Source organism: Taeniopygia guttata, chromosome 4A, assembly GCF_048771995.1.
Source record: "Taeniopygia guttata chromosome 4A, bTaeGut7.mat, whole genome shotgun sequence".
NCBI classification, from domain to species: domain Eukaryota; kingdom Metazoa; phylum Chordata; class Aves; order Passeriformes; family Estrildidae; genus Taeniopygia; species Taeniopygia guttata.
In genome coordinates this window covers 13,304,341-13,331,251 of record NC_133029.1, presented here as the reverse complement: position 1 = coordinate 13,331,251, position 26,911 = coordinate 13,304,341, and the positions used below count along the sequence as shown (strand labels likewise).

Here is a 26,911-nt window from a genome sequence, read left to right as displayed (position 1 = left end):
TCCTAATTTCATATGTAACAGCTGCCTGCCTTTCTTCTCCCTTATTTTATCTAGTGGATGTCAAAGCACATTTTCTACATGTTCTGTTGAAGCTGCAACCCTGAAAGGGGCTGGGCATTGTATAAACTGCTAATTATCTTCTCATAATTGAAAATACTGAGAAGTCAGAATTTTAACTACTTGGAAGTAATGCAAAGCAACCTCAAACTGCCCCAAAATTACCCCCTTGCATAGCCACAGACCTCAGGCCAGCTTTTGAATGGGAAACAGCCACGTAAAAAGAGCCTAACCTCAGTCTTTCCTGAAATCACCACAGACAATGCTAGTGAACCTTTATCAACTGAGACTTCCCCAGAAATTGTAGCCAATTAAATTCTTTCTGGAATTTCACCAAGTTTGTGGATCTAGAATTTCATTAAGTGGGTCTAGACTGCCTACACCTACTCTAAAACAAAACCTTTGTCTCCTGCCAATCCCAGTTAAAAAGATGGGGACAAGTGCATTGGAGTTGACATTTCCTTGAGGATATGTCAGTGATTCAATAGCAAGTTGGAGCCACATTCTCCTGCTGGATATCCAGGAATATCTCCCAGATCTGATATTCCACAGGCAACTGCTTTGGATGCAGCTCCCTCTCCTTCCAGCCCACCCCACACTCACATCTAAGGCACAGCTAAGATCTAGGCACATGAAGGTGCACAGTCTTTTGTTGGGCTCAACTACAAACACATTCTGATCTTCCGTAGAATCTCCTGACATTCATTTGCAACATAAAAATTTGAATTGTTTTGGATTTTAACCTGGGAACTTTGCTCAACATTGATGCTAAGCTTGAGAGTAATTAAATATGACACAAGATGGTGTCAGGTTGGATTAACTTTACCAAGCTACTGTATCAACAAAGGGGAAAATAAGGTAAAGATTGGATTTTCTAACCACAAATATTCTTCCTCCTCTTTAGTGAAATTGCCAGAGACAAGAAAATGTGTTGCAGCAACTGAAATGCCAAAGTACACTTTCAGATAATCCTGCAAAATCTGCTCATAAACCCATCCATCAGTGTTTGGAAATACTATCACCCCCATGTTCTCTCGGGTAAATAGTCCAAGAGAAGTCACCTCTGTTTTCAGACCAAGGGCTGGATGTTTGTGTAACTTTTGCTCTTTTGCTTTAAATGGAGTAATTGGCACTGAAATTGCAAGGTTCATAAAAATTTTGAAGTAAACTGGCACACTTCAAAATAATCACTAATAAAATTAAATTTAAGTTTTATTTACAAAGTCATTGCTTTAGAAACAGCGTGCCTGAGAAAAGCTGCATTGGGCTGTGGCATTGATATTACAGAAGTTACATCCCAAAGGAGATGTTTTTGCTCCTCCTGTGTAGGTCCTCACTTTGGTCTTTTCTTCAGAGTTTCACAGATAGATGTGTCACTAGTTACCCAGCCACAGTTCAGAACAGGCACACACAGCTTTTCCTCAAACCCAAACATCTACTCATGGAATAAAATACTACCATGAAAGCTTTAAGCTACCATAAATATGAATGTAGTGCACAACATTTTAAATACAAGGGTAAGAAAACATGCTTGAGTAAACTGAGCACTTCAAAACTCACAAAAAAAAAAAAAATCTTTCCTAAGCATTAAGGTCTGTCATCACAGTATCTGTTGAATGTTTTCCAGGAAACCAACTTTCCATTCAGCTATAAACTACTACAGATCTAGAAATACTCAGAGATTTGTTCCTGGAAAGTAGAAATCCCCAGCTAGCCAGTCACAGGCACTATTGAGTTTCCCATTACTTGCTCATGGAGGTACAATTTTTCTCAGTTAAGCTGATGTTCCAGTTCACAGCTAAGACAAAAGAAAACTTCTGGTAAGCATTCAATTCAAATATAGCAAGATACTGTTTCTACCAGGAACAAGTACTCCTCATAAAGCGTATTAATGTCCTTTTGTACAGTTTAAAATCCAGAGAGAATGTTAGTTATCTGAACAAGTCATATGCTGTCTAGTGGAAAAGTAGATATCTTCTTTTTTGAACTCTTTAAGCCTTTTTTAACTGTACACAAGGCATTAAAAATCCAAACAAGATAATTTGCAAAGCTCAAAATCAACCCAAAAGCACCACTGGTCTTCAGCAATTACTTTTGAGAGCTGAAGCAGGAAGAAACAGGTAATTATCTTCATCACTTTCACAGCTCTGAGTTTTCCTAGTGACAAGAGGGGCAGAATCACTTCCTTGGACCTGCTGCCAATGCTGCTTTTTGTTGCAGCCCAGGGCACCTTTGGCTGTCTGGGCTGCAAGGGCACATTGGCAGGTCAAGGTGAGATTTCCCAGCACCCCAAGTCCTTCTCCTCAGGGCTGCTCTCCATCCATTCTCTGCCCAGCCTGTGTTTGTGTTTGGGCTTGTCCTGACCCAGGTGCAGGACTTTGCACTTGGCCTTGTGGAACTTTATGAGGTTCCACATCTTGAACCCATCAAGGTCCCTCTGGGATGGACTCTTATCCCTCCAGAATGTCACTCCACACACCTCAGAGCTGTCAAACCTGCTGAGGGTGCCCTCAATGCCACTGTCCCCGCCAGTATCAAACAGTGCCAGCCCAGCACTGACTTCCGAGGTCACCTCCTGCCACTGCTCCCACTCGGACATCCAGCCACCGACTGCAACCCCGAGTGGGACCAGCCAGCCAGAAAGACATGCTTCCTTTTAAAGATCTGTTATACTCACAAAATTGGGACTTATTGATGCAAAGTAAATCCAAAGCAATTTGGCAACTTTGTGGTTTTGCTATAAAGAGGCTGTTAGGTGAATAAGCAACTGTTTCAAGGGTAGCACTTGGAGGTGTGCCAGAGCAACAGATTTATTGATTTAGAACAATAAAAGGCCGTATTTAAATAATGGATATATCCAAGGCACTCTAAAATCATAAAAAGTGTTCTGCTTGGCTTCAGTGGATTCTGCTTAAGGACAGAGTTAAAAATAATACAAGGTTATTCATTTCAAGACCACGTTAAGACCCAGAAGTTAAACACAACCACTGCCTTTTAAAGGACAAATGTGGTATGGCTAATATTGACTTTTCTACTCTGCATGGTTAGTGAGAGATTAGTATAATCTGCCATTCTTTTTGATACTGAAATTAGAAAGATTATAGGAGATCATTTTGTCCTGAAGTCACATAAGATAGGTGTGAAAGAGAAATCTCTTCAAAGATGCCCTGGTGTTTCACCCATCCTTAACCCTTAAAGAGAGGCACCTTTTCTATGGAGTGAGAAAGGAAATAGATTCTATTTGACCAGAAAATAACAAGGATTACTAGAGAACTTGTGTTAGTCTTTCTAAGGATTGTTATCAGAACATATTGCTAATATTGATTTTCAAGAGCCCCACTGCCTGAAAACTTGCAATCAGGCAGAAATCTGATTCACAGAACATTGTGCCACTGACAGTCTGCATGCACACATGAGAGTATGTAACATTACATTCTGACAAGACAAAAAATTCTTATGTTTCAGTGCTCTTAAATTTATTATCCAAGTACTAATTGTACTTTATCTGAAATAAAATTTAGTCAATGGGGATCATTAACTTTGTTATCCCTTTAGTGGAGGGCTTCACAGTATAATTTGATATTCCAGTTCAGAACATTTTAATAAAACTTCTTGCATGGTGACAACTACTGAAGACATTTAGTAATTCCACAATAGCCAGCTTTACTGACAGCACCCTAAGGAAAAGTCACAATGATCTGTTTTCATTGATGCCTTGCAGTCAGAAAGGTGTGAGCATCAAAATGAAAGAAATTAAATATTACTTTTTTTGAACAAAATAATTTAAAATATTAAAAATTAGATGTCACCTTGGACTATTACAGTAATTCATATTTTCCCCCATTTTCTCTTCAAAAAGCTACATGTAATTCTATTAGCTTTTTACCGACATTCAATCAATCTTGTAATAATTTGAGTGCACCTGGGTTTTCTGTTTTATTTCTACCCTTGAGCTTGAGTCATAGAGAATTTCTCAGAAATCATAAATATGCATTTCCAAGTTAGTACAGGACTCAGATCTCAAGGACATAAAAAAGATGGTTCGTTTTGCAAGTTTCCTTTCACTCTGTCACTAGAAGTAAAAACAGTAGAATTTTGCTTTTTGGGGTAAACAAGGTTTTGCTGCTGACACAAAACATGCATGGAATGGACACAGGATGGAGATGTAGATCTGCAGGGTGGGAACCAAGCACAGCAGTATGAAAGCACACTCCAGTTATGTCAGATGTGGTTCTAAAATCTTCTCTGGCACAGTTTACTTTCTTAGTTGTCTCCAAGTGGTATCCATTACTTAGCCAGATTATCCCAGTGTTGATTATTAGACAAGAATAGAACCAAGCTGCATACCAGATGTGAGAGAGTTTACAGATAATTGTGCCATAATTAAAACTATGTTAATTGGAGGGATTATGGAAGCATTTTCCTACTGTGGTTAGTTTTTCTCTTACTACCTGGGAAAGTTTGATCACAAGGCTAAAGCAGGAAGGTTCCTAATTATTTTTACCTTCCCATCTGTGTTCTTTGAAAATTACACCAATTTGGTAGAGTGGGAAGGTTTCAACATTCTATTACTCAATCCAAGATCTGGAGACTGACAAAACTGGTGGCCAAAGTGGAAAAGATCATCATTGCTGTTATCAGAGAGCTCTTTAGGTTTCAAAGCAAAGCCTAATGCACAGAATATGCTGCCTTAATGACAACCACAGTGGCTCTAACACACTCTGACTGTGTCAATGTACTGTCACTTTTGTAGCAGTCTAACCCCCTGAAAGCTGAATTCTTTCCTTTTTCAGGGAAACAGAGTTGTTTCATGTATGCTTTTAGGTGATCTCAACTATTTTCACTACTGAAGCACTCATCTTTCCCAATTAATAAAACTCAGAGCAAGATCTCAGCACTAATTCTACTGTCATGTGATGTTACAAAAGACTTTAATCAGAGATGCTTTGCCCAAAGATGATAAGACACAGAATTCCATAAAGATGAAGCAATTAAATCACTCTGCTTTGTAAATTACAGCTGATAGTTTATCACTGTCAATGAAGCAGGAATCCTTATAAGGGAAATAGCCCAGATTAATGTATTGCTGTACTTGGGGAAATGAATACAAGCCCTCTATCCTGGAGAATAGCTAATCTAACTATGTTAGAATCTCACACTCTGACTCTCCTCACATTCTGTAATTTTGTTCTGGCGCAGCCAATGGATTTCCATGGGGTCACCACCAATTTACCTCAGCATCAGGATTATCTGCTCCAGTGAGTTAGTGAATAGGTATTTAAAAACAGGATACTGTAAAATAAAAAGGTTCTGCTAAAGAATGAGATTCTAAAGTGCATCTCTGAAAACAAAAGGAACATGAAATTAGAAATATATATATATTAAAGCATGGTGGGAAATTCAAAACAGTCATAATGAAGGTACATAGGTGTGAAGTGTAACCAGTTTATCCAAACTTAGAAAAACTTCAACATGCCTTTTCGGGGTCAGTACATTGCACAGAGTTACCTGAATCCATTCTGAACTGACAAAGATGTCAAAGCAATGCACTTTTACATAGTAAGTATGAATGGAAAGACTCTCCAAACCCCCATTCATGCAAATCCCCAAGTTATAACCGAAAAAGAAAAACCACACTACTGAAAGAAGATAATGTGATCCTTTAAGAAGTTCAGAAATTACCTTGCTTTCCAAAAGTACAAATAAAGTCTTTGAGGCCACCTATCATGGGTTTCCATCAAAAGTTCTACATTAACATTCTACTCATACATAAAAATGTATTAACAAATGAGAAAGCTAAACCACCTTAACAATAAATAAAACAAAATGTCAAACACTTGCTTTTGACTTTATTTTATAATTACTTTTGTACATTAGGAACATTGCCTGTGACATGGGATGCAAGCCAGATGAAGCAGACAGAAAAATAGCACAGCAAGAACAAGGCTTAAATACACAACATGCCCTTCTTCAGTGTCTTACAGACAGAAGTGTTCTGCACTGAGGAACCTTTCTCATACTGGAACTTTTGGTGTTATATTCCTACATTCAGCTTTTTCTCTGAAGTTCAGAATAAACCACTGTGTTAAAAAAATATTTGGGCACAGTTGAGAAGTTTAAGGAACATTTCCCAGGTCAGATTCCTCATTTTTTTTTTTTTTTTCTTAATTCCTTTCATAAGCTGCCATTCCCACTGGCTCCTGAATAATTACTAATGCGGCACTGTAAGGATTCAAATGAAATTCACTTTTCTCTTCAACGTCTGTCTGACCACCTCATTATTATTCTGCAATCAGGAACCTCATGTTCTTTGCCCATTTCAGAAACAACCATTCATCTCTCCCATTTCCTATCACTATCAGGGGCTATCAGAAACTCTGTTTCTGTCTCTGATTATATTTCTGATGGTCAACTCTTGGTACATAAGGTGTTACACGAATTTTTATATTTTTATTACTTACATAATGCAATCATTGAGTACAACAATTTTGCTTTTAAAATTTGATAACTGGTTTTGACCACTGAATAATAAAGTGGGCTCAGTTACCTAGAGGTTATTTATTTTACTTCTGCATGAGTCTTCTTAGTCTTAGTTCATACAGTATTCAACTACTCCAAACAACAGTATGCGAAAATACACAAAGAAAAACTTTTATTTGGTATTGAAAAAGGATGCAAATTTTGTAGGATTATACAAAAGGCTGCACAGACAATTCTGTATATTCACTGTGCAACCGAAACATCTTTAACAACTTCAAAGTTACATAATTCCCCCACAAAAAAATGTACTGAAATTTATTTCTAGATAAATATGTTACTTTAGAATAATAACGTTGGAGGTAAAACTTGACTACAGTTATAAATCAGAGGTTGCATAGTATAGTAATTTTTCAGATTAAAGATTCTCCTTTTTATGTTCAATGTTACAAAAGTATTTATTAGAAGTTCACATAGAGGTAAAAACCTCTGAAAAAGGCCTTCAGTTTCCCATGGCTGCTTCACTTTTTAGATTTAAAAGTGTGAAAGACTGTATCAAGAATCATGGCAATTCAGTGTTGCAGAGGCACCTTTGACCGTTAAAAATCCAAAATTTCAAAATCAACACAGCAAACAAAAATAAAAGAAGAAAATTATCTAAAAGTGCATGTGACTCAGTCCTTCCTGTCTCCTCTCATTCAATACCAAGAGTGCTTCTGGACTACCTGACCTTGTACTGCTGTAAAATGAGAGGAATGGAAAATTGGTTTAAAATAGGTCATTGGGGAGGCTGAGAAAAATTTGACATTTTTGGGTGTGAGGATGGCACTATATGTTCAAGAATATGGTACAAGATTACACGAAATAGTAGAAGATTAAGGATGCCAGGTTTAAAATCTAGCATTATATTTTTAAATATTTACTGTCTTTTAATTACATGTTTTAAAAACTCAAGAGTATAATCAACTATAATTCTATACAGAATTTTACACATATGTATAATTAACATATATATTAAGAGTTTCTTTTTAAAATATAAAACTTGAAGGCCTAATCAGTAACCAGCAAGTGCTAATTACACACTGAATTGGACAGATAATATTTTGAAAAGCACCTGATTTTCAAAGCACTGAAAATTGAAAGCACAAACAGACTTTCAAGTAATACATCCAGTATCAGTTGCATTTTTGTGAGGGGTAATTATTTTGAATACACTTCTCCATGGGTAGTGTATTCAAAATACAATTTGTTATCCAGAGAAGGACATGCCTATACTACACTAATTTAGGTGACATTACTCCACTAGAGACAATTTTTTCTCCATTGTTCCTTAGTGAATAATGCTACAATTCATTAAGCACCTGTTTTACAAATTCTTGTTATGACCATAGACAACTCTGCCATAAGAAAACCTTCCTGGGAACTCTGAAGCTCCACAAGAAGTGAGTACTGATAAATCTTATCTTCTATATTAAACATGTAGCATATCTCTCATTTTCAATATAATCCCAGACTAAGCATTATCAGTAAAAATGTGTTTACTCTTTTGAACAACTTCAATGACTTTGTTACAGAGGTAAATGGCATCTCATAGGAAATTCTGAGCAGAATGCTGTGAGATTTCTATACCCAGCCCTTTTAATATTCCTTTCCAAGTTTTTTTCAGCAGGTAGGTAATCTCCTACCTTTTTACACTTTAAAGAAGTCCAGAAACACGAGTCACTTTCAACTAGACAATACTCATATAGGCCTGTGGACAACATTTTGTGTAGCCTGGAGCTAGTACAAATGGCTTGAGAAAATGAAAATAGGGAATGCATAAAAGGCAGTCACTAGTGTCTCATTGCACAAGTTGCACCTATTTTGTACTCCAGCCTTTAAAAGAATAAATTCAGCTTGAGTATATTGAAAGGACCCTGGATATGATTATTGTGTATATGCCTTACAGGCATTGATTGGGGACTTAGCAGGCCTAAGTATGCAAATTTAACCAATTAATATCTGTTTAATAGCACTGGGATATCCATGGCTGAGAGTAGAATCAAATGGAGCAGCATCACAAAATGGGGAAGTGTGGGTGGCATGCTAAATTTACCTTTAAGTGTTGCATGCCAGTATTTGGAAAGATATGAAACAATGCACAAGTTTCCTGGACACTGTGAGAAATCCACACTGGAGATTTTTGTAGCTATCTTAAAGCCTAAGAAACAACATAATGATTAGGAACATTCAGACCTTTTCCAAATAGTCTTCAGTCTTGCTTTCTCTGAATTTGCAACATCTGAATCAGTTTTCACTAGCCAAAGCCTGAAACCGGTATTTGCGTGCACCTATTTTGAGGCAGGTCATCTGTCTCCAGAATTGCAATTAATAATCAGTAATTCATGACTAACTCTAAACATTATAATGTTACAAAGAGAAAAGTTTCACAATACCCTTGAGGTTCTACTCCTGATTAAATGGTTATTCTCTGGTAAGATACTGGCAAATTCAACAACTGATTTGAATTTCACCTGATGCAGTTTGGCAATATTGTATTTTGCACCAGCTTTGGTGAGATTGCTGCAGGTTGACAAATTCTGCAATTCAGGTCCTAAACCTTCTGAACTTTTACTCCTAAATTCTCTTGGCCACTCCTGATTTTAAGATGAATGTGCCAACATTTAAATTTGCAAGATTTCCATTTTGTTACTGCCAGTCTGGGATAGACATGAGCACAGTAATGCTACATCAGGAGAAATTTCCAAATACTTCAAATTAGAAACCCTCCTGGAAGTGACATTTCCTTCATGTTTCCTTCTACATCTATAAAACAGCTACACTTTCTATACCAAGCCTTTAGTAAAACTGCTTGTCAATGTGAGATTCCTCTCATCAGCTGATATAAGCACAGTTCTATATTACAGGATAAATTCAAAAAAGAAAAAACTGTGACCTACACCCTTTAGTCTGCAAGTGTAATGAAAATTTGCACTTTTGCAAATGTGCACAAAAATTCACCTTTTCCAAGATTAAATTCAGTGTCCTCTGTAGTTCCCTAACTCTGTAAAAGTAGTCCAAAAGAATTGGCATGCAACTGCACTTGCATTGTATTAATTATAAATCAAAGCACTTCCATAGCATCTTCCACTTTAGAAGCTCATGTTCCACCAGCAGTGGTTTCCCTGTATACAAGATATTCTGGGAATAAGAACCATCAAATTTCAAAAACCTCAGCTGTTGGTGTAATGGTTATTTTTACCTACTTTCATTGTTTTGCTATAATCACTTCCTAATGATTTAAAAATCTTCTGCCTTTGTTTGACAGAAAGGCAAAGTTGCTGCTCTATTTGATCACCAGCCTGCCTCTGGCAGGCAGCCAATGAAAAGTTTCTTTACAAGTACTAGTAAAATTTTGTTTCCTTTTATGACTAACAAAACTATGAAACAAGTTTCATAACTAGGCCAACTCAGTGCTAATAAAGCTTTGTCTTTGATTCCTTGCAAGGCTTAAGGCAGGGCTGGAGGCTGATGAGCATTAACCTCACACTAGGCTCATTTCAGACTGAGATAGCCATAAATGCATTTTCTATTTGATTCATCACTGTCCTGCTCATTACACCCTGGGTTTTATGGAGGCACAATGGTTGTTGAACTCTACAGTTCTGCGTGTTTGGGGCAATGAAGATCCTTAATTTGATATTTGTGACAAACTAAGGTTGGGGTTCTTTAATCCCTTTGGTCCACGTGTGGATCTTCAACACATTAAGAACCTTAATTGCACATTATCCCAATGTCTTCTTTAGTTACCATTATATCATTAACACAAAATTATACTGAATATTTCTAATATAATGAGGCTCTAAAAACTCACCAGGATTCTATAACATTGAAAAATTTCTCTGGACCTCAGATGGCTTGTAGATAAGATGAAGCATAATACTTAATACCTCACTGAATTCTAGACACATGAGTATAAATGTCAACATTATCTTTGATATAGATTTATACCCTTTATTGTAATGAATTTTTAATGCCAAAAATACTGGGTATCAATACATAGTAAAACCTAATTTTGTATTAAATTTTGTATTAAATTTTTAATCCTGCATCCTTCTTTTAATGCCAGGTTGCTGGTGAAATGATCCAGGTGGTGGTTTTTAATTTCAGATCCTTTTCTCTACATATTGGGTCAATTCAGTTTATAACTATTGGTCACAATGACTTTTTTTAAGGCAAGGAATTCCCACTTCAAATTTAAATTTCAGATGTGGAGTCTCCTTCTCTGGAGATATTCAAATCCTGCCTGCATGTAATCCTGTGCAACCTGCTCTGGGTGACCCTGCTTTCTGCCTGAATACTGAAAGTAAGAATACAGTTTAAAATGTATTTCAGATAAAGTTGAGTAAAAGTTTTTCAGAAAAACTTCTCTCCAAATGGATATTGGTCACACACATCATTTTTATGGTCTTTGTGTATGACAATTAATGTGCAAAAAGTTATCCATTTTGCCAAACAAAATCATTTTCAGAAAATGAAACCACATATTAATTTAAAGAATGGCAAATACAGCAAGTAGTTATAGTAGTTATAGTAAAATGTCAATGTGTAGAATTTGCTGAAGCATCCTTTATTAGCATTGCAAATACCTAAGTATTTAAAAGTAAAACTTATAGATGCATTACCAGGTAGACTGCATAATGAGATCCCAGAAAGGAAACAAGAAATTTTCTCTTCTTTCAGCTTTCCTGGCATGTCAAAAGTGTAACTTGCCCTCCCTCGCTCTCAATGGAATAAAATTATTTAATTAAAGAGATAGCATGTAGCACAGAGTCCATGGTAAGGACAGCACGAGGGTGAGGAGCTCCTTCCACATAAATAATGCTACATGCCCCACGTCTCTCTAAATGCCCTCATGAGTTCATGCTAGGTATCAGTTATTTTAGTTTTTAGAAGGATTCCCACTCTGGAGATTTAGACCTGAAATGGAACAGAGAACTGAATACAACTTGTGTGTGGAAATAAGAGTGATAACATGATACAGCACTGTGGGTAATCACCCCTGTGTGTGAAGGCTGGAGTGACCCACCCAGGCAGCAGCTCTGCCCTCCTGCTCTCATGTCCTGGGCAGCCTTGCTCAGAGCCAGCCCCGTGTCTGCAACCTGATAAACACACAACTACAAGCAGCTTTAATTCTGCACAAAGCAGGTTCATCATAAAATCACTTTGATTTCCTTACACTACATCTGACTTAAGCCTTCATTAATTCTAAGAAAATCTGTAGGTGATTAAAGCAATTAGCACATTTTGATTTTTCACAGCTCTGTAGCTACTTGTAAGCTGCATGTGATCTATCATTAACTTGGCATTTTGTTGCAACTGAAAAATGATCTAAGCCTCAATAATCACAGCCACATGATAGCAAGCAATCAGAAATCAGGTGAGTTACAACAAAAAATTATGATTCACACAAGATTAACACATTGTATTACCATGCTCTTGACTAGGAATGGGTATTGATATCTGACGAGAGGGATACAGGAGCTTACATTGTAAAGTTATTTATTCTTAATGCACCCATCTAATCTGATTATTTATAACACTACTGCTAGATAAGTTTATTTTACTCATGTAGTTAAGCCTAGTATTTCAAGTAGAAGGTTACAAGCTAGAAAAACCTGGCTGATGAAGGTAAAATGTTGCCCTAACATAAAACTGCTTTTCCTATTCTATCCATTAATTGCTGTTATATGCTTCCCTAATGATTCACTAAAACAAATGCTATGGATTTTTTTCTCCTTACTGCAGATGGAGAGAGAAGGTATCTGCCACAATTCTCTGAAGCAATACATTTACGTATGTAGCAACACTCATTAATTTTCAGTTTCATGATTCAAGACAAACTGACATTTTTCTCTTCACTAGTTAAGTAAATTCTTTTCACAGTATTTCAAAGGCTGTTTTTAGCCCATGATTTTTTCAGCACATTAAAGTTTTCTAGTGTTTGAGGTTGACCAGAATTAGTGTCCAGACATTTACATTGCAGTCAAGCTATTTGTAACAAAAAGTTTCAAATCAAACCTCAGAAGCTGGGACAGTGTATTTGTTAATCACTAAACCAGACTTACACAATCAGACTTAAAAAATAGGGAGAAACAAAAACTGAGCAATTATGATTTGAACTTAGAGTGAAAAATAATGCAAATAAAGACCATGTTAGTATAACCAACATCTGATAGAACACCTAAATGCATCTCCCAAAGTGGAGACTTTTAGTATATTAATTACCTTGGTTGGAAGTCATACATCTGTTAAAAGACCTGAGAGCACCAACAGGACTTTTATTGTTCCAAGAGCTTCTCTATATTCTATTCTCTTCTGTGCTCAGGCATCTATCAGAGAACTCAGTCTGCTCCAATAAATTTTAAAGTACTGTTGGCCACTATTTGACTGTGGTAATTTTTCTAAATCAAAAGGCCATGCTTTGAGTCAAATATGAATAGAGAATTCCCCATCACTCCTTCCCAAATAAAAACTGAATCTCTAAGCTTTTCTCATTAACCAAAAGAGGTTTTAATTTAAAACCCTGGAGACAGTCAGAAATACTTAAGTCCAGCCTCATTTCCTGATTTCTTCTGGGATTTAAGGCAGGCTGTGTAATCCAGCTGCTCTAATTAGCACAGCAAACTGCAGTTTTACTTATAAGAAGAAACAAATTAAAACTTTATTCTTCTGTTTCTCAGTAAACTGTATTCTGCAAATATAATAATGTCTCAGAAGAGTAGTAAAGAAAGATACATTTCACATAACTTTAGTTTGACAAAAACAGGAAAAAGGTTTCTACCTTTTCATAATATACAAATTTGATTTTTCATTGATATTAATTTTCCATTAATTTCAATCAGTCATAGAAACACATGACAAGTGGTACTAGAAACTGAAAAGTCTAAATGAAATAGATCACACACATGAAAATATTTCCATTTAGAAAAATAAGAATAACTACTTAATATGTGCTTCTTAAGCCCATTCAGCTCATAGCACACTGCACATGTTTTGAGATTCCTGATGCAGAGCAATGTTTTTAACAAATCTAGATTTGGAAGTACACCTCACAACTCCAGAGGCTGAAGTGGCTTTAAAAATTAAGTATAACTTACTATGTACACAATAGTTTCTATTCAACTAATTCCAAGTCAAACCATATTAACTCTGGAATGCAAAATAAATTAATTAGTATTTATACAGCTTTTGACATTGTTGTGTGTTGGCCCTGGCTGGACTCCATATTTCCAGCCAAAGCTGCTCCATCACTCCCCTCCTCAGCTGCACAGGGGAGAAAGAGAAAGGCAGGCTTGTGGATCAAAAAACAGTCAGGGAAATCATCACCAGCTACCATCACGGGTAAAATGGACCTAGCTGGGGAAATTAGTTTAATTTATTACCAGTCAAATCTTTAAAATACCTTCCCTCCCCACTTCTTCCTGGCTAAACTTCACTCCTGATTTCTCTACCTCCTCCTCTCCAGTGGCATAGCAGGACAGAAATGGGAGCTGTGGTCAGTTCATCACACATTGCTCCTGCCACTCCTTTCTCCAAGGGAAGAGGACTCAGACTCTTCTCCCTGCCCCACTGTGGGTCCCTTCCACAGGAGACAATCCTTCAGGAGCAGAGGGCCCCAGGGTGGGGTTGCAGGTGGATTTCTGTTCCCCATGGGCTGCAGAGATTGTTCCCCCTCCAAGGGACTCTGACACCTGGAGCACCTCCTTCCTCTCTTTCTGCACTGGCCAGTGTCTGCAGGGCTGTTTATCTCACTCCTCTCTGGCCTGCAGGTGTTTCTGAACAATAAATTTACCCCTTCCTAAACACATTTATCCCAGAGGCACCATCAGCATCACTGCTGGGCTCAGCCTTGGCCAGTGTCAGTATGGTGGCATAGGCTCTGTCAGACATGGGGGAAGCTGCTGGAAACCACCTCTGTAGACCCCCTGCTGCCAAAATTTTGCCACACAAACGCAGTACAAAGTCCTCTTTTTACACACCCATGTACATTTCTGAAGATAAAAGAAACATTGCCTGTGGAGGAGATACAAAAGGCAGACTTCAGCCTCAAAGATGCATTCACCTGCTGGTGTTGGTAACAACCACCATGAAGAGAGGATTAAAAGACATTTCTCTACAGTACTGGAAGAGTAGTGGCTCACAATAGCTCTCTCACATTCTTTGTGTATGCATATACATGCACACACAAAAATATACACATTTACATGCACATTGAGGTGTGGTGGGAGAATCATTTCCCATTCTCCTCTGAGCAAGGAGAGTGAAAGTATTCTGACAATATAATTTGAAAATAAGAATTGTCATTTTTAAATCACATGCAAGTAAAATACTTTTTTGTCAGTCATCTAGAAATAGCTGTTCAATAAAGCCTAAAAGTGAAAGACACATTAAACATTCAACTGAATGGCAAGTAATGCCCTGACAAAACCAAGAAAGAGTCAAAGTGAATTTATAGATCCAGTTTTCCTCTACATTCTTTCTTCAAATAAAATGTCAGGTTTTGATTATATATATAAGAAAAAAAAAGACACTGTCAATACAAGAGAAAGAAATTCTGACTATGGCAGCCTGAAGCAAGATAACTCACAGGCTTCTTGACAGTGCCTAACGGGTGGAGACATCCAGCTGCTGCCTGCACCTTTCTCCATTGTACCTGTTATTCTTTACCTTATATTAGGAGCAAAAGCTAGATCATATAAGGGATTTAGGGTCTTAGAAGTTAAGTTCTGTATTACTTACTATTTCAGTCCCATGGTGCCCAAAAGGGGTGGCAGAGCCCCAGGCCAGGTCCTTGCCTGCAGTCCTGGAAAGCATCTGAAAGCATCTGGAGATGGACATGAGGGCACTCCAGAGTCAGGTGCCTACAGCATCCAAGTGACCAGGTCCAGCTCATCAAAAATCAAGGTGGGTTTAAGAACTGCATGTTCTCACCCCTCACTCAGAACTTTCAGATGGAGCTCTCCTGGTGCATTCCCAAGAGGCCCAGCTGGACCATGGGGTGCCTGTCCTTGCTGACACTGAGCTCCAGCATCACCCCAAATGCCAAGGTGTTCACACATCCTCTGGGGTTGTGGCTGGCATCAGGCAGCTGGCCCCAGCAGGCAGGACATCTCTGAGGCACTGAGGACTGGCTCAGACAGGGACAGAGTGGCTCACAGGGTGGCAGAAAAACTCACACTTAGCACCAGGGCCAAAGGAGTGAAGGCTCAGCCACCGTGTGCTTGGAAGTGGGTCAGGAAGGAGCCTGCCAAGGACAACAAAAATAGACAAACCTGCCTGCAGCATCTTCCTCTCTGTGCACTTGTCCAAATTTTCATCAGTAACACTGAGAGCAGTGCCAACCCTCTATTGTCCAGAAACTGGGAAGAAATATTCCCCATCTTCCCTAGTGGATCCAACAGCAGGCTCTGTGAGCCTGAACACTGGGCATAAAAAGTTGGGAGGAACAAGTCATAAGTTAGTATTTCTACTCCCTGAGCTCTTTCCCAGCTCAAATTGCAATAAATTTTATACTAAATCTAAAGCCTGAGACTGCCATGGCCTAGAAAACAAGAGTTTGAGTGACATTCTGACTGATGTAGAATACTTTTATTCCAACAGTGACTGAAATTTATTATCAGAATAGATATTTTATTAGCTTTGTAGGTGCTACCACATTAATGCATGCCAGGAGGGAAGCCCATATAATTAAAATGTTATGAATATAAAATTAGTAGAAACTCAATTATGAAGCACTTCATGAGCAGGGGAAAACAACATAGAAAAAGAATGTGAACATCCTGATAGTAAAACAGCACTCAATTTATTTTAACATCCATTATTTTATTAATGACATAACATGGCAAATGTCAATCTCCCAAGTAGTTTGATTTAGAGTGACCTAATAAATTATTTGTCAGTGTAAGAAGATTGTTTCTTAATTCATAAGCAATCCCACACATATTTATAGAACAGCCCCACTGAGATCAGTGGAAGCAAGAGTAATCTCAGCTGACTATATCATCACTGCAAGTAATGTTCATCCTGTACCACAAAGGCAGTATGAAGATGGGAGCAACCTTACATTAGTTATGAAGCTTTCTAAACAGACACTTAAAAAACTCTCAGCCAAGAACATAAGTATTCTTCTGTACCACTAGGAAGGAATTTAAAAAATATAAAAATTACAGTCTAGGAAAGATTAACAACAGTTGACCATCATTTAACCACTATTTAATCACCAGTTACAGCTGACCAACAAACAAGTGTCTCTATAAGGAAAAGAAGCAGGAATTGAGGTGGTAACTATCATCTAAATGCCAGTCCTACAATAAAGTTAAACACTATGGAATAAATATCAAATATATAGATTTGTGATTCTCCTCACTTAACTCACTTCTTTGTTGGTGTTTTTACTATATATTCTTCTAATAAACATGGAGGTTAAATGAGTGAAACAAATGAATCATTTTGTTTATCCTACAGTAATACAAAATATCACCCTCTTCTGGATGTCACAACAAAATAAAGCAGCATACCAGAAATTCCAAGCCTCACTGCCTACTTTCTTAATCTCCTCTCTCTGTTCTCTTTCCCTCTATTCAATAGGAAAATGAATGAGAAAATATGGCCTACATCATCATTCATTTTCAGCTGACTGATTCTGATCTTTTTGGTTACTAAAGCCTGACCCAAACCCCACCAAAATCAATAGCAATCTGTCCAGTCACATGCACTGGTGCTTCACATATTGACCATTTCCTTCAGCAGTGGTTAAACTGTTTATACATGAGATACCAGAAAACCACAGTCTTAACTCTTATAATTTGTGAAATTTTCTGCTCTTAAATGCACTTGTTCTGCTGATAAGATTTATTTGATGAGATTTTATTACACAGCAGCTAATGGAGTACTAGAAATGGCAACTTTCTCATTTTCTTATTGATTTTCCCTCTTTCAGCTCTCAAGCAAGTGCTTCTCAGCATGCTGAACCTCCCTATTTGGAAAGTCAATTACCATCTACTTTCTCCTGATGTTAAAGCACTAAGAGAGCAGAAGGGAAGGGGGGAAGAACAACAGTCTTGGTGTTTTCCTTTATTATAAAACATCTTGATAAAATCAAAATCAGAACTCAATTTCTAGTCCGTAGAGGCAGGATTTTTTGTATATCCCTCATTTACTTCATTAGTCACAACACTGGTATCTAACTGTGCTGCTGTAGAACTATGTGTGTATGCATTGCCATTGCAGGCAGGTAAAATGAGAACCAGCAAAAATCATGCTAGAACATCTATTTTTTTCCCCTTTCAATTCCTGACCCTACATAGCCAGACAATTTCTCTTGAAAACCTGCATTCAGCTGTACAATTCTGTAAAAAAAGAATGCTAAGACAAATGCAACTCAAGGTACTTTTAATCTAAATGCCAGCATTAAGTGTTTTATCAATTGTTATAAATAACCTTCAAGAGAAGAAATAGATTTTTAAATTTTAACAGTACTGCAAATTGGACAAAACAACATATTTTAAGTATAGGTTCAAAGAAAGTGCACTGTCTATGGAAGGATTTCAGACACAAATAACATATTCTTGTCAGAAACAAGATAGGAAAGTATTTGTTGTTCCATAGGGGAAAAAAGAATCATGCTAACGTAAAGAGAAAAATGCTTATCTTAGAAAGGGTCTATATTTTTGCCTACATAATTAAATTGTTGCATTAATTATTAAAAATGCTCAAGTCTGAAACTAAGCATATTTCATTAAAAAGTTAATTACTTATGTCATGGAAATTTCTGGATACCTACATATCCAAACCTTCTGTGTTCTCCAGCTTAATCACTGTTTTATTTACTTGAAGTGAAGAAAAGATTCAGGATTCCACAAATGCATTATCTTCCTCTGTCATCCCAGGTTTTCACTTATCTATAAAATGATTAAACATAACAGTCACTCACACAAATCTAACTGACCATGACCTAATCTTGCAATTGTTAGCCTGAACAAAACCTTCCAAACTTTCTTCTGCTCCAAGAAAATGTTGAAGAGTACCAGGTTTTGAGCAAACTAACTTATAAATTTGGGGATTTCTTACACATGCAGGTGCCAAATGATAGGTTTGGGATGCCAACTGCTGCAGGTTCCCCATTTTAAAGTTTTGGCTGGCAGAGACCAAACTGAGCTCACATGGTATGAAAAATGCACCATCTATTACAATATTTACAAAGGATTTCCTGACACAGGGCTCTGTTTCCCCTTTCATAAAGCAGATGTTGCTGCCTGAAAGCTGAGGCTGGTAATGGTAAAAAAACTCCACCACCAAATCCAACCCAACACCTGAGCAAACTGGCAGAGAGACCGCAAATATCTGACCATCTTCATTGAAATTTCACTGTCTCTTGAATGATAATTATTTCTAACCTTTGATAAAAGCTTTTCTGAGGCAGCATGATGAACTATTGGTTCTTATGGGCAGCTGATACAAATTATCATCAAGAAAGTATTTAAGAGGCATTGCAGCACTTTCTCTATTGAAAAACACGACCTCTGATGACAAGTAACTGTAATTACATATTTCAGCCTGATTTTCAGGGCTGAACAAAAGAGAAACTTATGATAAACTCCCACGCTGCCAAACAAGCTATACAATATATCATTAGTGAAAGTAACACTGGTACAGTTCAAACGGGGCAAAGTCTTTGGAAAGAGTGCTGAGCTTTCCAAACAGTAGCAGCTTGTGTTCTTTGTGCCTCATGTCTAATCAGTAATTTGTGGGCTTGGTGCTTTCCTGACAGCTGGTATATGGACACAAGATCAAAAACTGTAGGTGTAAACAACCTAAGATTTGTTAGAAATGAGATTCCAGCAAAACTACCTCTGCAAAAGGAAAACTAAATGCTTATATTGCAGTTTCTGTTTGGAAGGCAAATCGTGCTGAATCTGCATGAACTCATTAAATCTGTACCACAGGATATAGATTTATCTCTCATCGGGAATTCTCTACATATTTCCAAACTAAAACACCCTCTTCCAAGTGTACAAAGAATCCCTGTCACCAAACAAATTTTCTTTTATGCTGCTTGGAAAATAGCTTGAGAAATTCCTGTAGTTCCACACTTGGTCTTATGTTTTCAGGTTAGGCAGTTCTGCTGTTTCTTTTTGAAGTTTTGGTCTGTCTTTCCATTACAAAATAACTCAGAGAAAAAGAATAGAGAGGCAGTCACAGAAAAAAACCCCAAAAACCAAAACCAGAGGAATATAGCAGACCATGCCCAAGGTCTGCATGTGGTTACAAGCATGGAACACAACACAACAGCAACACGAGAAATAACAGGATCTGCAGGAAAAGTCTTGAAGTTAGGCATCATCTGCTCAATCACAGTAGTTAGGTGGCAGCTGCAAAGTTTAGAAATGGGGAACAGGAGCCTGCTTAGATGGCTTTGATGATTGTCTTCATTGCAAAATGTCAGCAGAGGTGTTTTTAACCAAATGTCTGGCAATGCACTCCCACCTGAGTTCGTGGGTTGCAATACAATAAGCACAGTTAATCCACCCAGCATTGTTCCTATAACAGCCCTTTGCTTCAGTGCTCCAGAAAGAAAGTTCAGATGTTGCCACACTCCCCTCACCAACCCCTCTGTGACTTTATGAACCAATATCAGCAACAGTTCTTCATCTCAACTGTTTCTTTAATTCTAGCAGTTCAATAAACACTGCAAACACTCAAAAATTCTAAGACTTTCTGTCTCTCTATTGGTAACTCCTCAGAATCTCAGTCTCACTGTTCTGTATTTTCATTGGGCTCAGTATGTGGGTTGTCATGTGGAAGTAGTCGAGAACATTAGCCACATTAGGAGAAAAATATTATTTTTTTTTAACCAGACACACCAGAAGAACATTTCTGCTTGTCACACACCACTGAAATTCTCATTCTCTGTTAGCAAGAGGACAGAGCTGACAGCAGCTGGCAGGTCAGCCAGGCAGACAGCTCATGTAGTGCTGAACACAGCAGTCCATATATAATGCTCAGGCTCAAGTCTTGCCCAAATCTGAACTTATCCTAAGTTTTTAATAAAATATAAATGTACAAGTAGTGTATATTTCTGTTTCTTAATGTTTGGATTTTAAGAATGTGAGCAATCCTAATCTGCAGACGGCACATATGGACTCCAGAAATATGAATTACATGTACGTAGTATGCATACATTTATATATATTTTCAATAATAAAGTGCAAAAGAAAGATTATTCTCCAGATCTATAATAACCATAACCTGGTCCTACGCTGAATCTGAGTAATACAGGTTTGCTCATGAATGTTCAGAGACATTAATTTTAGAGATACATCATTGCTAATGTAAATGAATTTTCAATATGCATTACTAGAAACATTTATCAGCAACAAATTTAGTATTATAAAAAAGGTTTTCATGTCTACAATACCAAATTAAATTTTGGCTTGTAACCAAAAGCATGTACTGTTATAGTATCCTGTCTTTATGTTTTGTGAAGAAAGTTGATATTAAGAGTTTGGTGCTAAATATGGTAAGCCTCACAAAGAAACCATTTATTTTAAAAATAATACCAGCTAATATTTTTTTTTTTAATCTTCAATTGCAACACTGAAAATGAATGATTGCAATAATAATACTGATTTTTCTCTGCCCCATTAGATACTGGTACAACTACTCCTTTATGAAACCGTCCTTAATATTATTGATATCAAATTATAATAAAGTTTCCCAAGTACTAAGCAAATACATTGAATCAGTACAACAGAAAAACCCTAACTGTGGCATTCATCAATTTAATCAGCCTTTTGCTGCTGTATTTTATGAATCCACATTTCTCCATTTATTTCTTCTTTATTTAGAATTGTTAATCCTCAAACATTTCTCAAAAGGCTGAAGAGAAAACCTACTTCATTTACTTTTTTAAAAACCTTCCCCTTCACTTACATCTGAAATCTAGAATCCCATTCAATCTTGCAAACTTTAAATCACATTTCTCCCTACCACACAATCTGACAGATGTCAGTCTCAGCTCAAGATGAAAGCAGAGATGTGTAAAGCACAGATGAAATATTTTGACAGGTCTGTCCCTAAAAGACTTCATGGTATCTATCTTACTGGAGCCAGCACTGTTAGGGTACTAAAGATGGATCTATGTTTTCCACAGAAGTGTTTTGAGGCTATCACAGAGTCTGGTGGATTCAAAAAAAACAAACCTTCATCTGATTCTGCCTGCCAATTGCATATTCTCCCACTGAGAATTCAGTGTGGCTCTGGACTAGAAGGGCACAGTTTTACACAAATCAGTTCTTCCAACCCTGATAGGAACATGAGTTCATTACACCTCTGTCACTGCAGGCCCCCAGCTGGGTAACAATTAGCATTGACTCCATGACTCTCAGAAGGCTGATCAATCTCTTTGTTACTCTGTACTTATTAAGAAACCCATCAACCTTACAGACAGTCACCACACAGGTGGACCCAATTGGTCCTTCAACCCAAACACCATCACCATTGGCTAATTAAGAAATCACCCTTTGGTAAACAAGTCTCCATAACACATTCCACATGTGCACAGAAACAGGTGCAGCAAGCTAAGAATTGTTTCTCATTCTTTTCTCTGGCAGTTGTGCTCTCTGTGGCCAGAGAGCTGCTGCCACACACCACCTCCCAGTTTCCTTTATCCTTCTTTGCCACTGAAGCTGCTCTTGCCCCTAAAGCCAAGTTTGCAGTCATAAATAAGAAACACAGATTCTATGCCTAGTACCCATATTCAAGCTTATCACATCCACATGCCTTATAATGAAACACTGCAAAGTGGCCATGGAGAGGTTACCAGAGACATGCACAGAGCTCTGCACCTTTACCTGGCCCCAGTTATTCTCAAATTATCTCCTTGTGCTTCTTTTTCTAAAGCCATTTTAGGTATTTTGGACTGCAAATGCCTAAATGAGGGGTTTGGTTTTAATGCTACCTCTACCCAACACCTATAAAGAGATAGTACACCTGTGACTTATTGGAGAATATTTATGTGGATTCTACACTGCTAACAGGAGCCCAAGAAAAGGAAACTTTAGACAAATATATCAGAAATTACTAAGGAAGAAATTAATAAGACAATTTATTCTGCCTTATGGCAGAGGAAGAGAACAGCAGACCTCAGAATATGTTCTCTGCCATTCTGTAACATTTACCATGTTAAGAAAAAAAATAGTTCTTTTATAGAATTTATTCCATGTAGTGGGTATTCCATACATGGGACCTATTTCTCCAAGTCCCCAAATCAAAAATTTATTCTTATGTTTAAAGATGCTATCCGATGGTGCTATTTGCAATGAACAAAAGCTCCAAATAATGCCTAATATCCAAGTTTAAGTCCATTCCTTAGCATTGTAAGACTAACTATTCTTTTTTAAGTTTGTCCCTGGGCGAACGAAGATTATTTTAAATGTTTACAGTGCACAGCTATGCATCTTATGGCTGAATTCATGATTGCACTGGTAAAATATAACACTGGAGTTGAAAGTAATTCAGGGCAGCTCCTGAGTCCCACACAAACCTTTTCATGACTTTAAACAGGTAATTAGGAAAATGTTCTTTAACATCTTAGTAATTAGGATATTATTTTATCACAAGCATTCCTTATGAGCCTACAACACATTTTCTTTGCAACTTAAAACTATCAGTAACTCTTACTGAGAAACAAATCACAATTTGATTTAGAGCTTAATTAAGCAGTTAACTACAAACCTGCAAAACAGAGAAAATAATCAGTCTTCAAAAAATAAGACCACACAACATTGTGGAAAAAGAAGAAAATATAGAAGAGCAAAGAATATTTTTCACACAAAAATAGTAACAGGGAAAATGTTATAGATTCTTCAGTGTTTTACTACAACCATTTGGTTCATGAAATTCATAGAGCTACACCCTCAAAAATCACAAATATTGGCAACATGTTAGGAAGGCCTGGAAACGTGTCCTTATCTAGGCAGGAGAAACGTGGCTGTTGTCTCCTCCATTCCTGTACATCCAGTGGCTGAGGCACAGCTCAGAGTGCTTCCTTGGATGGTGGAGAGCAGCCAATCAATACTCATGCCTGAGAAAATAAAGGGCAAGAAAATATCCTATGGCATATTTCATTAAAGCATATATTACTCACTCCATTTTTAAACAAGAACATCTATTCAAAGAAGAACATCTGAATAAAACACATTGAATTTTCAGGCTACGCTTCACATATCTTTTGAATTAAAAGAAACTTGCATTTTTCTAAGGAATACACAAAGTTATTTTACCCCAACTCAATACTTTAATGGCTCAGTTTCATCTCTCCTTCACCCAGCACACATGCTTAACTTCTGAAACTAAGAGTTTGTCTTTGTGAAGTTCTTCAGGAAAATATAATTAGATAATACATAATTACATTTAAATAATTTTATATAATTTGATTTCTAACAACTCGTTTATGGGATAATATGGCCCTCGCACTGCAGAATCAATGCAGCTCACAAATTAGTAATGGATTTCATCTTTACAATGCCTCAGCAAAGCATTATATACAGGAGCAGCTAAAGGAAAATGTCACTTAAATTACTTGCTGCAGCAGCACAGAAAGTCTGTAATTGATCCACAAATATAATTGGAATCCTGAGTCAATATTCACTGTCCAAACCTCAAATAAGTATTTCTTTCACAGTAGATAAAACAGGAGAGAATCTGGTCATTGGACCCACTTTCCACCATAGCAAACATGAAATGTATCACAATCTAGCTCCTCTTCACTGGGGCAATTCCTACAAGTTTATATCCTAAGTTTGCCTTACTCTGGATGTAATAACAAATAAAAATAGCAATTGTTTTCTACAACTGCTATTTATCAGTGAAATCATTGCAGTTTAAAAGAATCAGAATTCTCTACTGATGTAACACCAGATGAGCTGCTATCAACATTGGCTGAATTATTGCCGCTTTATAATTACTTCTGGTTTGATCAAATTTCCATTGAAATTTAGATTCATCAAGGAGGCCTGAATCCACTAAATCCTTATCAAAATTTTCTGACAACCCTAGGTAATTAACATACATCATTATTTCATTCAAGCGTCCTGAAATTGAATCTACGTATAAAGATTTTTATCCTTCTGATTTTCAACTGAAAATTCTCAATAAAGATGCCAGAACAGAAGGAATATCAGCTAAAAAACACAACTCACTCTGACAAATTACTAAACTTATTACAGAAGGAGGTAAGAAATAATAAAAGTTATTTTACAGGCAAGTCGGATTATCCTTAGCCCATTATAAGACACTCGTAAGTCTTCAGTGGAACTAAATTAACAACAACAAAAAAGGACACAATATAATGTATCCAGATAGCTCAGAATGCTTTAAAAGCCTTCCTGAGTAGTTTCTATAGAAATCAAACTTGCTCAAACTGAAGAGTTCAAAATTCTGAAAGAACGACAGCTATAACAACCAAGGAAAATGTGAAATACTTTAGCCTTTAAAAGGTCACCACACCACATACAAAACTGAATATTCCTTTAGCATGACCCTTTGCAAGAAGCAGAAACTCTTTGACATCAAAACTGACGACAGTGATGAATAGACAGGGTTTTGTGCACAGTGTGGAGTAGCTGATATTTACAAAACCTTGGCAGAAATAAGATGGCAAAAATGCTAGGACAACCCCTAACATATTCCTGTCTATTGAAAAGGAAAAGCTGAAGAGTCATAGTGTTGATCAAAACATTTTCATCAAACTTTGCAGGCTGATAGGCTGGTTTATCCAACAGTGACTCATTCTCCTTGGGGCCTTCCAGTTCTAGAACACAAGAAATGTTTCCATATGCTTAGAAGACACAGAATAGCCCTTAGTCTGTACACACAGCACTTCATTTTCCCAATTACAACTGCTTTTATACATAAAAGGATGGAGCTTAAGGCTATGCAGTTTCCTCCTGCTTGACATCCCTTGGTAATTAGGTACCAGACTGACATCCCTGTAATATTTCATGATAATGTGCTAATATTTGGCTCTTTGGCCTCAATGCCACTCTGAAATACCTGCAGTTTGAAGATTGCCAACAAGCTGCAGCATGGATCTCTTAACTGTAATGTAAACTCTGCTTTAGCAGAACTTTTGTTAGCTTCTGAGTATATTTTATTATGTATGACAAACTGGTGTCAGTGTTGGTTCTTAGTTAAATAAATAGGATTTGGGGGTTTTTATGTCATACTTAAATATGGATACATATGAAAACTAATCAAATCCACTTTCAGGCTTTGTTTTTCCTACTTTAGAAAGGAAAGCCATTGGTCTCCCTGTAAAGTGAAACTGGTTATGGCCCTTGCCCACCTTTTTCTCAATTATACTTTATGCTCATTTTTCATTCTTAAGAATGCCCTTAAAATGGCTACTCAGTGATTATGTCACAACACCTATGTAAAGAAAACCCTATAGGGCTGATACTTCCTGACACTGCATTTGCATTTGCAGGGAACATAAGTAGCTGACCTTGAATAATTTAAAAGTATCTCTTTTTTCCCTGTCTGATTACCTCAGCTTAATTCAGTAAATTTTAAATGCAGGATCATTGAGCCTTTTTAGTCGTGTAATGGATTGCTGGGGTTGATTTCAGAGAGAGGTTTCTTTTTCCTAATAGTTCTTAGAATTACCCAATTTTGTCTGCACCATACTCTAATCTTTTGCCTAATTAAGAAGAACGTCTTTGACTTCTAGACCACTAATTCCAGCCTGAGAAGCTCCAGCAGCTGCCTCAGCCATAGCAGTCAAATCACACTGCCTCCTCTTCAAACCTTCTTCATTGCTCTGAATCATATTCCTGCAGCAACAGCTTTACAGGTGGAATCTCTTTAGTTTTGGGTTGATGTATTTGGTGTAACTGAAAAGCTCATTTCTGTGTGCCTGTGGCATCAAGAATAAAGACAAAGCACCAGGCACTCAGAACTCCTGTAGCAAGTACAAACATTCATTTAAGAACTCGGGATCACTCAACAAAAAAAAAAAGCTGCAATCAACAATCAGCAATTGAGACAAAGTTTGTATTTATGAAGCATTTAGATTGCACCATGGAAGCCGAATTTAATTTGCCTTACACCCAGTGTGTCAGCAAATGGTCACAATGAGATAAAAAATCATGGATTTAAATTGTTTAGCCACTCTGATCCTTTCCTGTAAAATGAAGCCTCTCAAAATTGTCATTTCTCAAAAGTGTTTTTGCTAAACAAATCCCTTGCTTGTCTCGAGATCTCTTTCCATGTGACAATGAGTATTATTCAAATAGACACAAATTAATGTTATTGCCTTGACAGAGAGTATGAAAAG

The 26,911-nt window shown here is 37.2% G+C and overlaps 1 long non-coding RNA gene across 12 annotated transcripts in view; it reads right to left on the bottom strand.

The window, feature by feature from the left end:
- LOC115495195 (uncharacterized) overlaps positions 1-26,911 on the bottom strand; it is a 235,415-nt gene that overhangs the window by 131,759 nt on the left and 76,745 nt on the right. For 9 of the 12 annotated variants that reach the window (XR_012056010.1, XR_012056006.1, XR_012056008.1 and 6 more), the window contains exon 3: positions 18,359-18,476. The exons of the other annotated variants lie outside the window; for them this stretch is intronic. This is a non-coding gene — a long non-coding RNA (uncharacterized lncRNA). The remainder of the gene's footprint in view (positions 1-18,358; positions 18,477-26,911) is intronic. 12 annotated transcript variants of the gene reach the window in all.